Below are 11,563 nucleotides of genomic sequence, written 5' to 3' on the forward strand. Positions count from 1 at the left end.
GGGGTCCTTCGGTTATAGGTTGATTCGTTCATAATACATTTTTTCTAAAGGAATTAATCTAATAATTTCTCTTATGTTTTCCAATATGTATTCTATGTGTTGTATGTCGTGAGTTTGTTGAAATGTTTCTGTATTTTCTTTTATTAAATTACTTAATATCGTAATATCTATTATAGTTTGTTGCCAATATTCTAAGTATTCTTGATTTATCATTAATCGGAATATTGAATTTCTAAATCACTTAAGTTAAATTCTGGTATTTCATCTTCATACTATAGTTGGTTCATTAATTCTATTAATTCTCCTTCTTCTTCTTCAAATATCTGCTGCCATATCATTTGCTTTAATTCAATAATTTCTATGTTTCTTAATACATACAAGATTAGTATTTTGTAATTTAATATCATTTCATCATGTAAGAAGATATTCATGATTATTTAATCATAATTCCCTTATACCATATTCATAACCAGAACCTATATAGAAAACTACCCAAAATCCACACGAAGATTATATTACCCAAACTCTACAAGGATACAATAAACTAATTGTTTTACCTAAGACAAATGCAAATCTAGTGGCAACTTGTTATAACTATGGATTACTGAACACAGTACACACCCAGACATGAGATGAAATAGCTACAATACCGAAACTACACAAAGCATTCATGCACTACAAAAGAATAACTAAGGGAACCCTTTTTTATATAAAATTCTATTCAGCACCAGCTGAGATACTTTATGATGAAATTAAGCCAATCATACAAGTTATAAAAATTGGATTAACTAGAGAAATGATCATACCAAAAAAAATAGAAGAACAAGACGAAATACAAAAAGTGGAGATACCAGCATTCTATGCAGGAAAACGAATTATTGGAATAACTACTATCTTAAATGAGTTAACATCTACTTATTTAAACAAAAATTCGATACGGAGTTATTATTTAAGAGAGTAAACAATGATATATTCAAATTGTCGAGAAATCAGAGTAGCAGATATGGAAGAACTCAGGCAATGGGTACTAAGTCTACTAAAACCTGAGCAACAACCAACTACAAGAGCTATAAGAAAGAACTTTATCTCATCAGAAATAATGACAAGATATTGTAAAACTATTAGACACAAATATCCGGATCATCAATGTTCTAAATGCCAAGGAGAAGATAATGTAATCCCAGACGTACAGCTAAAGTAAAAACAAGAAGCAACAAAAGCCAACAAGATAGAAAGAAAAGGCTATACGAACAAGCTAAGTGGAATTTAAAAGAAGAGATAGTGGAAACTTTATGTAAAGAAAAGAGCTAGTGGAAGACTTTAGATAAAGTAGTTGTAACAACGTGTTAGATTAGTAGTAATATGTACAAAAGTATGAATAGTATTAAAGATGTAAAGAAACTATAGTTAGATGTAAAGTAACCATAGGATAGAATAAAGTAACTATAGTAAGGTTACTTATAATTGTATAAATAGATAGCCATTATGGCAGAAAGAGGCAAGACTTTCTACACGGAAAGCAAGCCCCTCTTTGTAATCAAAATACTCTCAATAAAAATATATCAGTTTCAAAGCTAAGCTATGGATCAAAATATTCCAGATATCACACAGGTACATATATTTATGATTATGTATAGCTAAAATCTATTAAATCTTGAATATCATAGCATAATTAAATAAGTTTATATTAGTTATTATATACTAGAATTATTTAAGCATGCTTTTTAGTTTGTTAACATGAGGAAAAAAGGAAAAACTTCCAGACTATGCCATCCTAAGGTTGAAACCATAGGCGAATAAGCCGTGAGGGGAGTAAACAAAGTTGAAGGCGCTGTTAGGAAGTAATTACTTTTGAAAGTACGATGTTAACAGTAACAGGCAAACATGTTAAAGTAATCTAGTTTATAGTAATCTAATATAGATCATTTGTTATGCATATGGTATAACGGAATTATGATTAAATAATCATGAATATCTTCTTACATGATGAAATGATATTAAATTACAAAATACTAATCTTGTATGTATTAAGAAACATAGAAATTATGGAATTAAAGCAAATGATATGGCAGCAGATATTTGAAGAAGAAGAAGGAGAATTAATAGAATTAATGAACCAACTATAGTATGAAGATGAAATACCAGAATTTAACTTAAGTGATTTAGAAATTCAATATTCCGATAAATGATAAATCAAGAATACTTAGAATATTGGCAACAAACTATAATAGATATTACGATATTAAGTAATTTAATAAAAGAAAATATAGAAACATTTCAACAAACTCACGACATACAACACATAGAATACATATTGGAAAACATAAGAGAAATTATTAGATTAATTCCTTTAGAAAAAATATATTATGAACGAATCAACCTATAACCGAAGGACCCCATATTGAGTTGAGGCGGGGTATCTAGAAGTAATCTCCTTATCCCATAACTATGTGCCCACATAGATCTAGCTAGTGGATCCAGTTAAGCTAAAATCAATGGTCCTACCTTAAGCAAGTAAGAATTCCTTATCCGGTGAGGGTGACACCGGAATTCCATGAATTACTCACATGGTCTATGTCGGTTAAGGCTTACCCCTACAAAGAATGTTAATGAATTATGGCTTCTTAAAAATGCACTACTTAGTCTGGGTGGTGGTTTGTGATGCCATCTGCATTGCACAAGTAGGCTTTGAGAGTAGTCATGGTGTGTTCCTTTATAATGTTAAGTGTAATAAATGTGTTATTATTATCATGTTTATGAGAATGTATGTTTAATGTGTAATGAATGAAGGTGCTCTTAATGTAATGAAGCTAATGAAAAATATTGACTTCTATGCTTAAATGAGATGATTCATGCTACCCTTGGATTGTATATGAGTTACTTCCTTTTTATGACTTATTTAGTATGAATGTGCCTTGTCTACGGTGAACGGAGTACCTAGTGTGAGTAGTAGTATAGGATGCTACTTGCACTTTGCACAAGTGTGACCTACAGTTGCCCTAGATGATGGTCCTTATGTGGTGATATGACTTATGTAATGTTTATGTTTCTTATGTATGAGTATGGTATGATGATGGGAAGGTTGAATGGTAAGTTCACTTTTGATGACCTTAAGGTGGTAGTTTAGTGTGGATGGTGGTATGGGATGCTATGCCTACATTGCACAAGGTGTAGCTTGAGGGTTACTTGAGGTGAAGGCGAAATGTGAAGGTAATGGTTTATATGTTTATTATGTTCTAATCTGAAGATATTACTTTTATGTTGGTTATGGTTGTATATTATGCCTATTATGCTTATGTTATTGATGTTTTTTTCAAAATGGCATATATCTTGACTTTCAAATAAAATGTACATTTTAAGCATGTTTTTGCATGGCTATCATACTTAGTACTTAATTGTGCTAACCCATTCTTCTACTATGTTTACTACAGATGTAGGTCACGACATTTGAGTGGTTTTCTCTAGTGAAACTTCGATTTGAGTTACTCAAGACTGATGTCGTCATAGATCGAGGACAACTAATTGATGGTTCCTTTCTTTTCATGTAATAGACATATGTTATTCTCATTGATTGTAAAGGGACGTGACCCTATTTTGTTTCAAGTATGTTGTTTAGATTGCCTTGTGAGACGATAGACTTGCGCTTGCTTTTAATGATTTTAATTATTGGATTTACAAAAGAAAAGTTTTAATTCCGCACTATTTCTAAGTATCTTATGTTAATAATGCTACGAGGCTTGTATAAGACCCCTTCAAGGTCGAGTATGCTGTGTCGCTTTCGGGGCATTGGTCCGGGTCGTGATAGGTTCTTTCCCCGAGAGATGAGGGAAGCTAAAGTGGAAGAATTCTTTAACCATCATCAAGGAGGTATGAGTGTTCAAGAATATTCTCTAAAGTTTACTCAACTATCCAAGTATGCTCCCGCTATGGTGGCAGATTTAAGGGATATAATGAGTAGGTATTTGACAGATGTGTTCAGAGTGGTAAGGAAAGAATTTTGTACGGCAATGCTTCTTCATTAAGAGGTGTAGTGAGTTTGAGGAATTTAGACCCGGAGTGGGAGACTCATATGAGACCTTGAGTGGTGTGGGTAAAGTTGTTTGTGAGCAAGAGTTGCTTAATGAGGACTTTCCTAGTTTAAAGGCACCGGTAGGTGATAGTTCCTTATTGTTGTGATTGATTTGTTGAGATTCCTCTGATGTTTTTCATGTTAGCCTTAATTGGGTTTTCTCCTAAGTGGGGGATAGTATGTAGAATAGTAAGGTTGTAGATAGTTTTGATATCCTTTTCTCTTTCCTTCTATTCTTATTCAAGCTTAAGAGAAAGAGTTCCTTGTAGCTTGTTTCATGTTTTGGAGTCATATGTGAATATGTGTTAACATGGTCTCCTTATGTTATGCGTGTTCTTGATTAGTTTATGTTTGAATGAGAAAATGACTTTCTATGAGTTATGTTCCTCTTATTGATGTGCATTTAGTATGTGTTGTCTATATGCTTCATGAGTTGATTGTTGAACATGCCTAAATGTGTGTTTATGAAGAAATTACATAATGTGCTTAATTAGGTTGTGATGAACATGATATGAGTTGGAGAAGGTAATTCCTCCAATGTAATGAGAAATATTGAATTTTTGATGCACAAGGAGTTTNTGATATGGATATGTCACGTCTTACGGTGTATGCCTAACAACTTGAGGATGATAAACTCAAAGGAAACAATAGGGAGGTGAAAAGAGCTCAAACCAGTGATGGGAATTTCTGCAATGCTAGGTCGGATGGACAAGGTAGAAAAATGATCAAACAAAGTTTTTCCAACCAAGGTTTTCCTTGTGCTTTTCCAATGGTCAACATGGAAAGGGTGCATGACCCTAAACCTCAAGGAGGTAGTGGTGGTGGGTCTTCTATGACTAGGCCTACTTTGTGTTAAATGCGGTAAGAAACATGATGGCAAGTTTCTAGTGTGCTCGGATGTGGGTTATGGGTGAGGAAAGAGTGGCCATCAATTGAATTGTCCAAAACTTTTGGGTAAGAGAAAAGAGGAAAAACAAGCTCCTCCAAGTGGTCCAAACTCCAATACTCAAAAGCAAAACCTCTTTTATGCTTTTCAATCCCGAGGTGACCAAGAGAGCTCCCCGAATGTTGTGACTGGTATGTTAAAAGTCTTTTCTATTTATGTATATGCCTTTTTAGATCCCGGTTCCACTTTATTCTTTGTAACACCTATTGTGGCCATGAAGTTTGAAATACTCCCCGAAGTGTTAGTAGAACCTTTTTGGTCTGTACCCTGGTTCGTGACTCGGTGGTGCCTAGAAAATATTATATAAGTTGTCCCATTTTCTTGTCCACTTTCATATTCCCAAAAAGTTACCTTGGTGGATTTGGCAGAGTTAGACATGTTAGACTTTGATGTGATTTTGGGTATGGATTGGTTGCGTGCATGTTATGCCTCCATACATTGTAGGACTCGGGTGGTCATATACCAATTTTCATTTGAGCCTATTTTAGAGTTGAAAGGGGGGTGGGGGGGAGGATTCGATCCCTAGAGGTCAATTTGTTTCTTGTCTTAAAGATAGGAAAATGATCTGCAATGGGGTGTATTTACCATCTTGTTAAGGTGATGGATATTGAGTCTGAAATCCCTTCTCTAGAGTCGTTTCCGGGGGTGAATGAGTTTCCATATGTTTTTCGTGCTGATTTACCCATAAATTCTCCCGAGCGGGAAATAGATTTTGGCATTGATATTTTACCGGATTTGCAACCTATCTCCATTCGTCCTTATAAATTTGCTCCAGCCAAGTTGAAAGAACAATTGAAGGATTTGCTAGAAAGGGCTTTATCGGATCGAGTATCTCTCCATGGGGTGCTCCGGTGTTGTTTGTTAGTAAGAAGGATGGGTCTTTCATTCAGCGGAAGACTATGCCAAATTGTACATAAGTGAGATAGTAAAGTAACATGGGGTTCCTTTATCCATTATTTCGGATAGGGGTACTCAATTTATTTCTCACCTTTTGAAGTCATTCAAAAAAGGGTTTGATACAAAAGTTAAGCATAGCAAGGTTTTTCACCCTCAAATGGATGGTCAAGCGGAATGCACCAATCAAACTTTAAAGGACATATTTAGCTCATGCGTTATAAATTTCAAAGATAATTGGGATAACCAGTTGCCATTAATAGAGTTTACATACAATAATAGTTATCATTCTAGTATCAGTATGTCTCCTTTTGAAGCTTTGTATGGAAGCAGATGTAGGTCTCCGGTTTGTTGGTTTAAGGTAGGTGAAATTGCTCTTATTGGTGCCGAATCAATTTATGAAGCTATTAAGAATGTTTGGCTCATTAACGAGATGTTAAGAGCAACTCAAAGTAGGCAAAAGTCTTATGCTGATGTGAGGAGAAGGGACCTAGAATTTGAATTTAATGATTGGGTCTATTTGAAAATCTCACCCATGAAGGGTATGACGAGGTTTGGCAAAGAAAGGAAACTTAGTCCCGATATGTAGGCCCATATCAAATTTAGAAGCGTATTGGGAAAGTTACCATTGAGTTGGAATTTCCAAATGAGTTGCCCCGGTTCACTTGTTATTTTATGTTTCTATGCTTAGAATGTTTTTGGAGATCCGTTGTCCATTATTCCCCTAGAAGGGTTGGGAGTTGATGAAAGCCCTTCATATGAAGAAGTTCTGGTAGAAAGCCTAGGACGACAAGTCACGAGGCCGAGGCCGAGGCCGATATGAAGTCCTGATAACCTCATCTCTTTCCTGCTACTCCTATTCAAGCATGAGGTAAGTAGTTCCTGTAGAGTTTCCTTGTTTTGGAGGTCATGCGTGAATTATTTGTTATTTATGATTTCCTTATGATTGTGAATGTTCTTGATGAAATTCATAATTAGTTATAAAATGAGTTTTCATGATTTATGTTCCTCATGTTGTTGTGCATTTAGTATGAGTTGTCTATTTGACTTCATGAGATGAATTATGGAACATGCTTTGGTATGCTTTTGAGAATAATTCCATATTGGCTCCATTATGCTGTGTTGAGCATGATTTTAGTTAGAGAAGGTAGTTCGTCCTATGAATATGAGAAATGTTCAGTTTCATGCATATTGGGTTGATAGATGTAGTTCTTACTTCCATGTAATGCATTGATTATGTCTGAGATGGAGTTGATGTTTCCTCCTTTGATTTGTGCATTATTTTGATGTTTCATGAATGATGGACTGTTAGTCTTGAGTCTTTACTTCCGTAAGGTGTCTAGATCATCATTCGAGGATGACTGTTCCCAAGTGGGAGATACTGTAACACTTCGGAAACTAGTAGGCTAACCTAGAGCTAAAGATGTGGTTAACGTCAAGAGTAAAGGTAAAGGGCCAAGGGAATTGAATGAGGGCAATGTCCATAGGCACTACCCACCATGACCACGAGGGTCTTTACGACTCGTGGCGGCAGTAAGCCCACAATAATGACCCAAGGAATGCTCCCCTTCACGAACCACTTCACTGCCCGTGTTGAAGTCCACCGCCCGTGGGAAGGATAGTGGGGTTGCCTTCACATTGCGGGGTTCGTGTTAAGTAGCATAGCTACTGGTCAAGGGACCACGGGCACCATAATGGTCCGTCGTTCCCTTGACGGCTCATGAGGGTGGGTCGTGGCACCTAGCAACTAACTTTAAGTGAGGGTTGTTTTGGGGTTTTCATGTTTAAGTCCAATTGAAGTGGAGTCGTTTTGGGTATGTTTAGGGGTATTATATAAGTTATTTGAACGACAAATTTGCAAACACCCAAATAATTTCCCAAAGTTCATGTCCTCTCCCAAAATTTCTCTCTAGAACTCAAGGAAGAAGAAAAGGAAAGTTGAAGATAGGTCTTGAAGAATCAAGGATTTTTCACTCAATTTCTTTGGAGAATCATAACTAAGGTATGGTAGTCCTTCATCCACGAATTCGTTTCAAATTCATTTTTAATTATTGAATTATGTTTAATTATGGATATATTGATGATTTTATATTTTTTTTTAAGTTCAATCTTCAAAGAATCCATTAATTCCCATATTTTCCTAAATAAGATCTAAAAGTGTGGATAGTGATTGATGCACATACAACGTTATATAATTGTGAATGTAGTGAATTCATTAATTGAGTCATGTTATTATCCATGTGTAATATAGTAATTCTAGATTTTTTAATTGAATGTGATCCATGGTCCTTGAGGGGCAAAGTATGTGAATTATGCATGTTTATGAGGTTTATGTATATGTCCTTAGAACACTTTGAGAGTAAGTTGAATATCATTATGATCTAATTGTTGGGATGTTGAATGATTATCCTCATGTTCACCTTTATGTATGAATATGGTATGATGTGATAGGTTTCCTGACAAGAAACATGATGATTGATTTGATGTATCAATGATGCTGCATGCAATCCTAAGCATCAACGATCGTTAATAGTAATATAATCCAACTAGTGAGTTGGGGTTGAGTCCCAAGAGATTGGTTTGTAATCGAGAATTAATAGGAAAGTTAGAACTTCGTTCAAGTCACTTATAACTAAAGACATATAAGATAAAAACATATCAAATTAAAGGGTGACACAAGTATCAATAATCAAAGAGGGTTTGTAGTCAAATCTCAACTAAAAGGAGAAAAAATATACAAATACTAATATGGAGACGAGATTCTTGGATGTGTTAGGATCATCAGCTAAAATAAACAACCGGGTAAATACATTTGATAGTAAATAGATGTAAGTTGGTAAATAAGATAGGCTTTAGCGGGGGTAAACTTTCTCTCGAACAATTTACCCCAAATGAAATTGGTTTCTTTCGAACATCGATAAGTAGCATTTTAGCGTAGTCTTCACTTTAGTCCATTCATTCTCTCGAGCTGAATATGTAGGAGAGGGCTTAGGATTCACTCACTTGAGTCGAACCCACGACAACCCAATAACCACCGACTATCGATTCAGTAGTTTTTGTTTTAAAACCTCTCTCTCGAGCAAGACAAAACCATGAAATTAAAATTGTATTTGCAACTACACTCCCATTAAATTCAAACACAACTACTGAACGAAATCACCTCTAAACAACAAATTAACAATCAATTAGAAATACCCAGCAGTAAATTCAACCCATATTCACATAATCACACCACAATAATTAGGGTTTTAGCTAGACATGGTAAGGAGATAGAAATCGATACCGAAAAGTGTTTCCATCAAATGGGTACGATAGATATGGTCTATAGACACGTCTAAGATGAAGAATCTTCAATACCCACTTCCAATTGCTTAGAGGTGGAAATCATGAAATCTTCAAAGCTAAGAAAACAATGTCTCCAAATCTAAGTTCTAAAAACTGAGAATAATGTCTGATAGTCTAAAAATTCGCTATAGACTGCATAACATTTGATACTAAGCTAACAATTCAAATAAGTATTTATAGTTGTAAAAAAGTGTGTTGCGAAGGACTGCTTGTCGCAGTAAGTCGGGATCGTTGATACACCCGGCGATCCACCCTTTGGTCTGGTTCATCGCTTTTGTGCATTGGCATTCAACAACTTCAAGTTCTGTAATGTTGGGCGATGGAGTACTGCATTTCCGAATCGCTTGACGACTAACCGAATGCTCCTTTATCCGGCTGACTCAATTTTCTCCTTAAGAGCTTGGCACACTGGAACATTAGGCGAGACCATGGCCATTCGGCGACTCGCCTAATGGTTTAGGCGATCCTCAAGCCGTCTTTTCTTCATATTTTTATTTGTCTTGTTCCCTTTTGCCCAATAGTGTTCATGCTTTGCCTCTAACTCCAAACACATGAAACTCAGGGCTTTTCATCAGTTATTAAGACAAAATATGCATTTGAATACACTAAAACTATCAAAATAAATCTCTAAAAGAGTCCTAATCATGGACTCATCAACACCGCCAACTTAAACTTTTTCTTGTCCTCAAGTAAATCTCAAGATCAGCAGTTCAATAAATGATGTCTAAAACAGTGCTACACAAGACTCAATCATGAATTGGACACAAAAAGACTCAACTTACTAGTGCAAGGATCAATTCTGCCCTTAAAGAATCATGTTGGGACTCACCATTAGCAAAGAATCTAAACTCACTATACATGCTTCAAATGCAAGTTCAAGCTCAACAAATGTATTCAAATGCCCTCACACAAAGAATGATTCCACATTCACTCAAAAGTTCATTCATTTAATATTCCGGAATCAAGATCAACACTCACACTCATAAAGATAAACACAATACATGATTTCACCCATAGGTTTGCCCTTATTTTTTCCAATCAACTTTTGCTTCAGCTCATTCTAGTTCAAAATGGTCTTTTCAAGGCTTATAATGCGGTGGAGTGTAAAGGTATGGTCATTTAGGCTTATAGGCTGAAATCCTCATGAAATGTGATGTGAACAACACATTCTTTCCTTCTCATCATCATTTTTCATTCAATCTCAAAAGTCACCTCTTATTTATCTTCCATGGAAAGTTGGAAACCCTTTTTTTTTGTATTTTCACAACTTTATTCCACAACTTTTTCTTTCTTTTACTTTTCCAATCTTTTCTTCTCTTTTTTTTATATGAAGGGGTTCCATTTACTTTTTATTTTCAAAACATGGGCAAAAGGGACTTCTTCGCATTTTCTTGATTTGCCTGCTCTTTTCACCACACCCCAACTTAGGTTTTTTGCCTAAGTTGGCTATTCAAACAAACCACATATCCTGAGGATTATGGGTAATGAATGAAGAAAAGGTAGCAATGTCATCAAGTTTCTTCCAAGAGAAGGTTAAGGCTCAAACGGTGCTCAAAAGAGGTTCACACACTCACAAGGTAAGCCACAAGAGAGGCATAATGTCAAATTGGTTCACACTCTTTAAAGTCGCCAAAGATCATCTCAAGAAATTGCATCACTTAGTGAATCGGATCAACGGGGAAAATTCTAGGTGTCATCACACAAGGTTCACGGTAAGCTCATCACGCAAGGCATTGGCACTAATGTCAAACAAGACTTCACACATTCGCTAGTGTGCAATGCTCATCACATGAGACTCAATTCGATAGTTAGCTAATCACAACGAGATGCAAAGAGTTCACATATTGTCTATGTAACCTTTAATTGGTCTTGTCGTAGGCGCACATTCATTTATGTTCGATTATGTGCACTATTTGAGTCATCGGTATTGATCAAAACCAGTACTCAAATTTGCAAGAGAACAACCATATTCAGCACATAGAAGAGGTGGCAAAATTTTTTGGAAGAGTAAAAAAATGTTTACAATTTAAAAACAAGGAGCCAAAAGCTCAAGCATCCAGAAAAAGTAGTGCATAAACACAATTTTTAGCTAAAAGTACAAATATAAACAAAACGAAAGTTATGAATGTCACACAAAAGGTGAGCCTCACTCCACCACAAACAAAAAAAATTTGTCCTCAAATGCCAACAATCTAATAATATCCAACAAGTCAAAGAAATAAAGATAGAAAGGGAGGTAAGAAAGGGTCATGTCTACTCAGTCGTTCCCTCTTTCTGGGCATTTGAAATGACCCAAAAAGTTCTTAAAA

General features: G+C 35.5%; 1 pseudogene; it reads left to right on the top strand.

The window, feature by feature from the left end:
• Positions 1-122: 122 nt before the first annotated feature.
• Positions 123-1,201, top strand: LOC125852540 (uncharacterized; annotated as a pseudogene).
• Positions 1,202-11,563: the final 10,362 nt, after the last annotated feature.

The sequence above is a fragment of the Solanum stenotomum genome, unplaced genomic scaffold (genome assembly GCF_019186545.1).
Source record: "Solanum stenotomum isolate F172 unplaced genomic scaffold, ASM1918654v1 scaffold3665, whole genome shotgun sequence".
Lineage (NCBI taxonomy): Eukaryota > Viridiplantae > Streptophyta > Magnoliopsida > Solanales > Solanaceae > Solanum > Solanum stenotomum.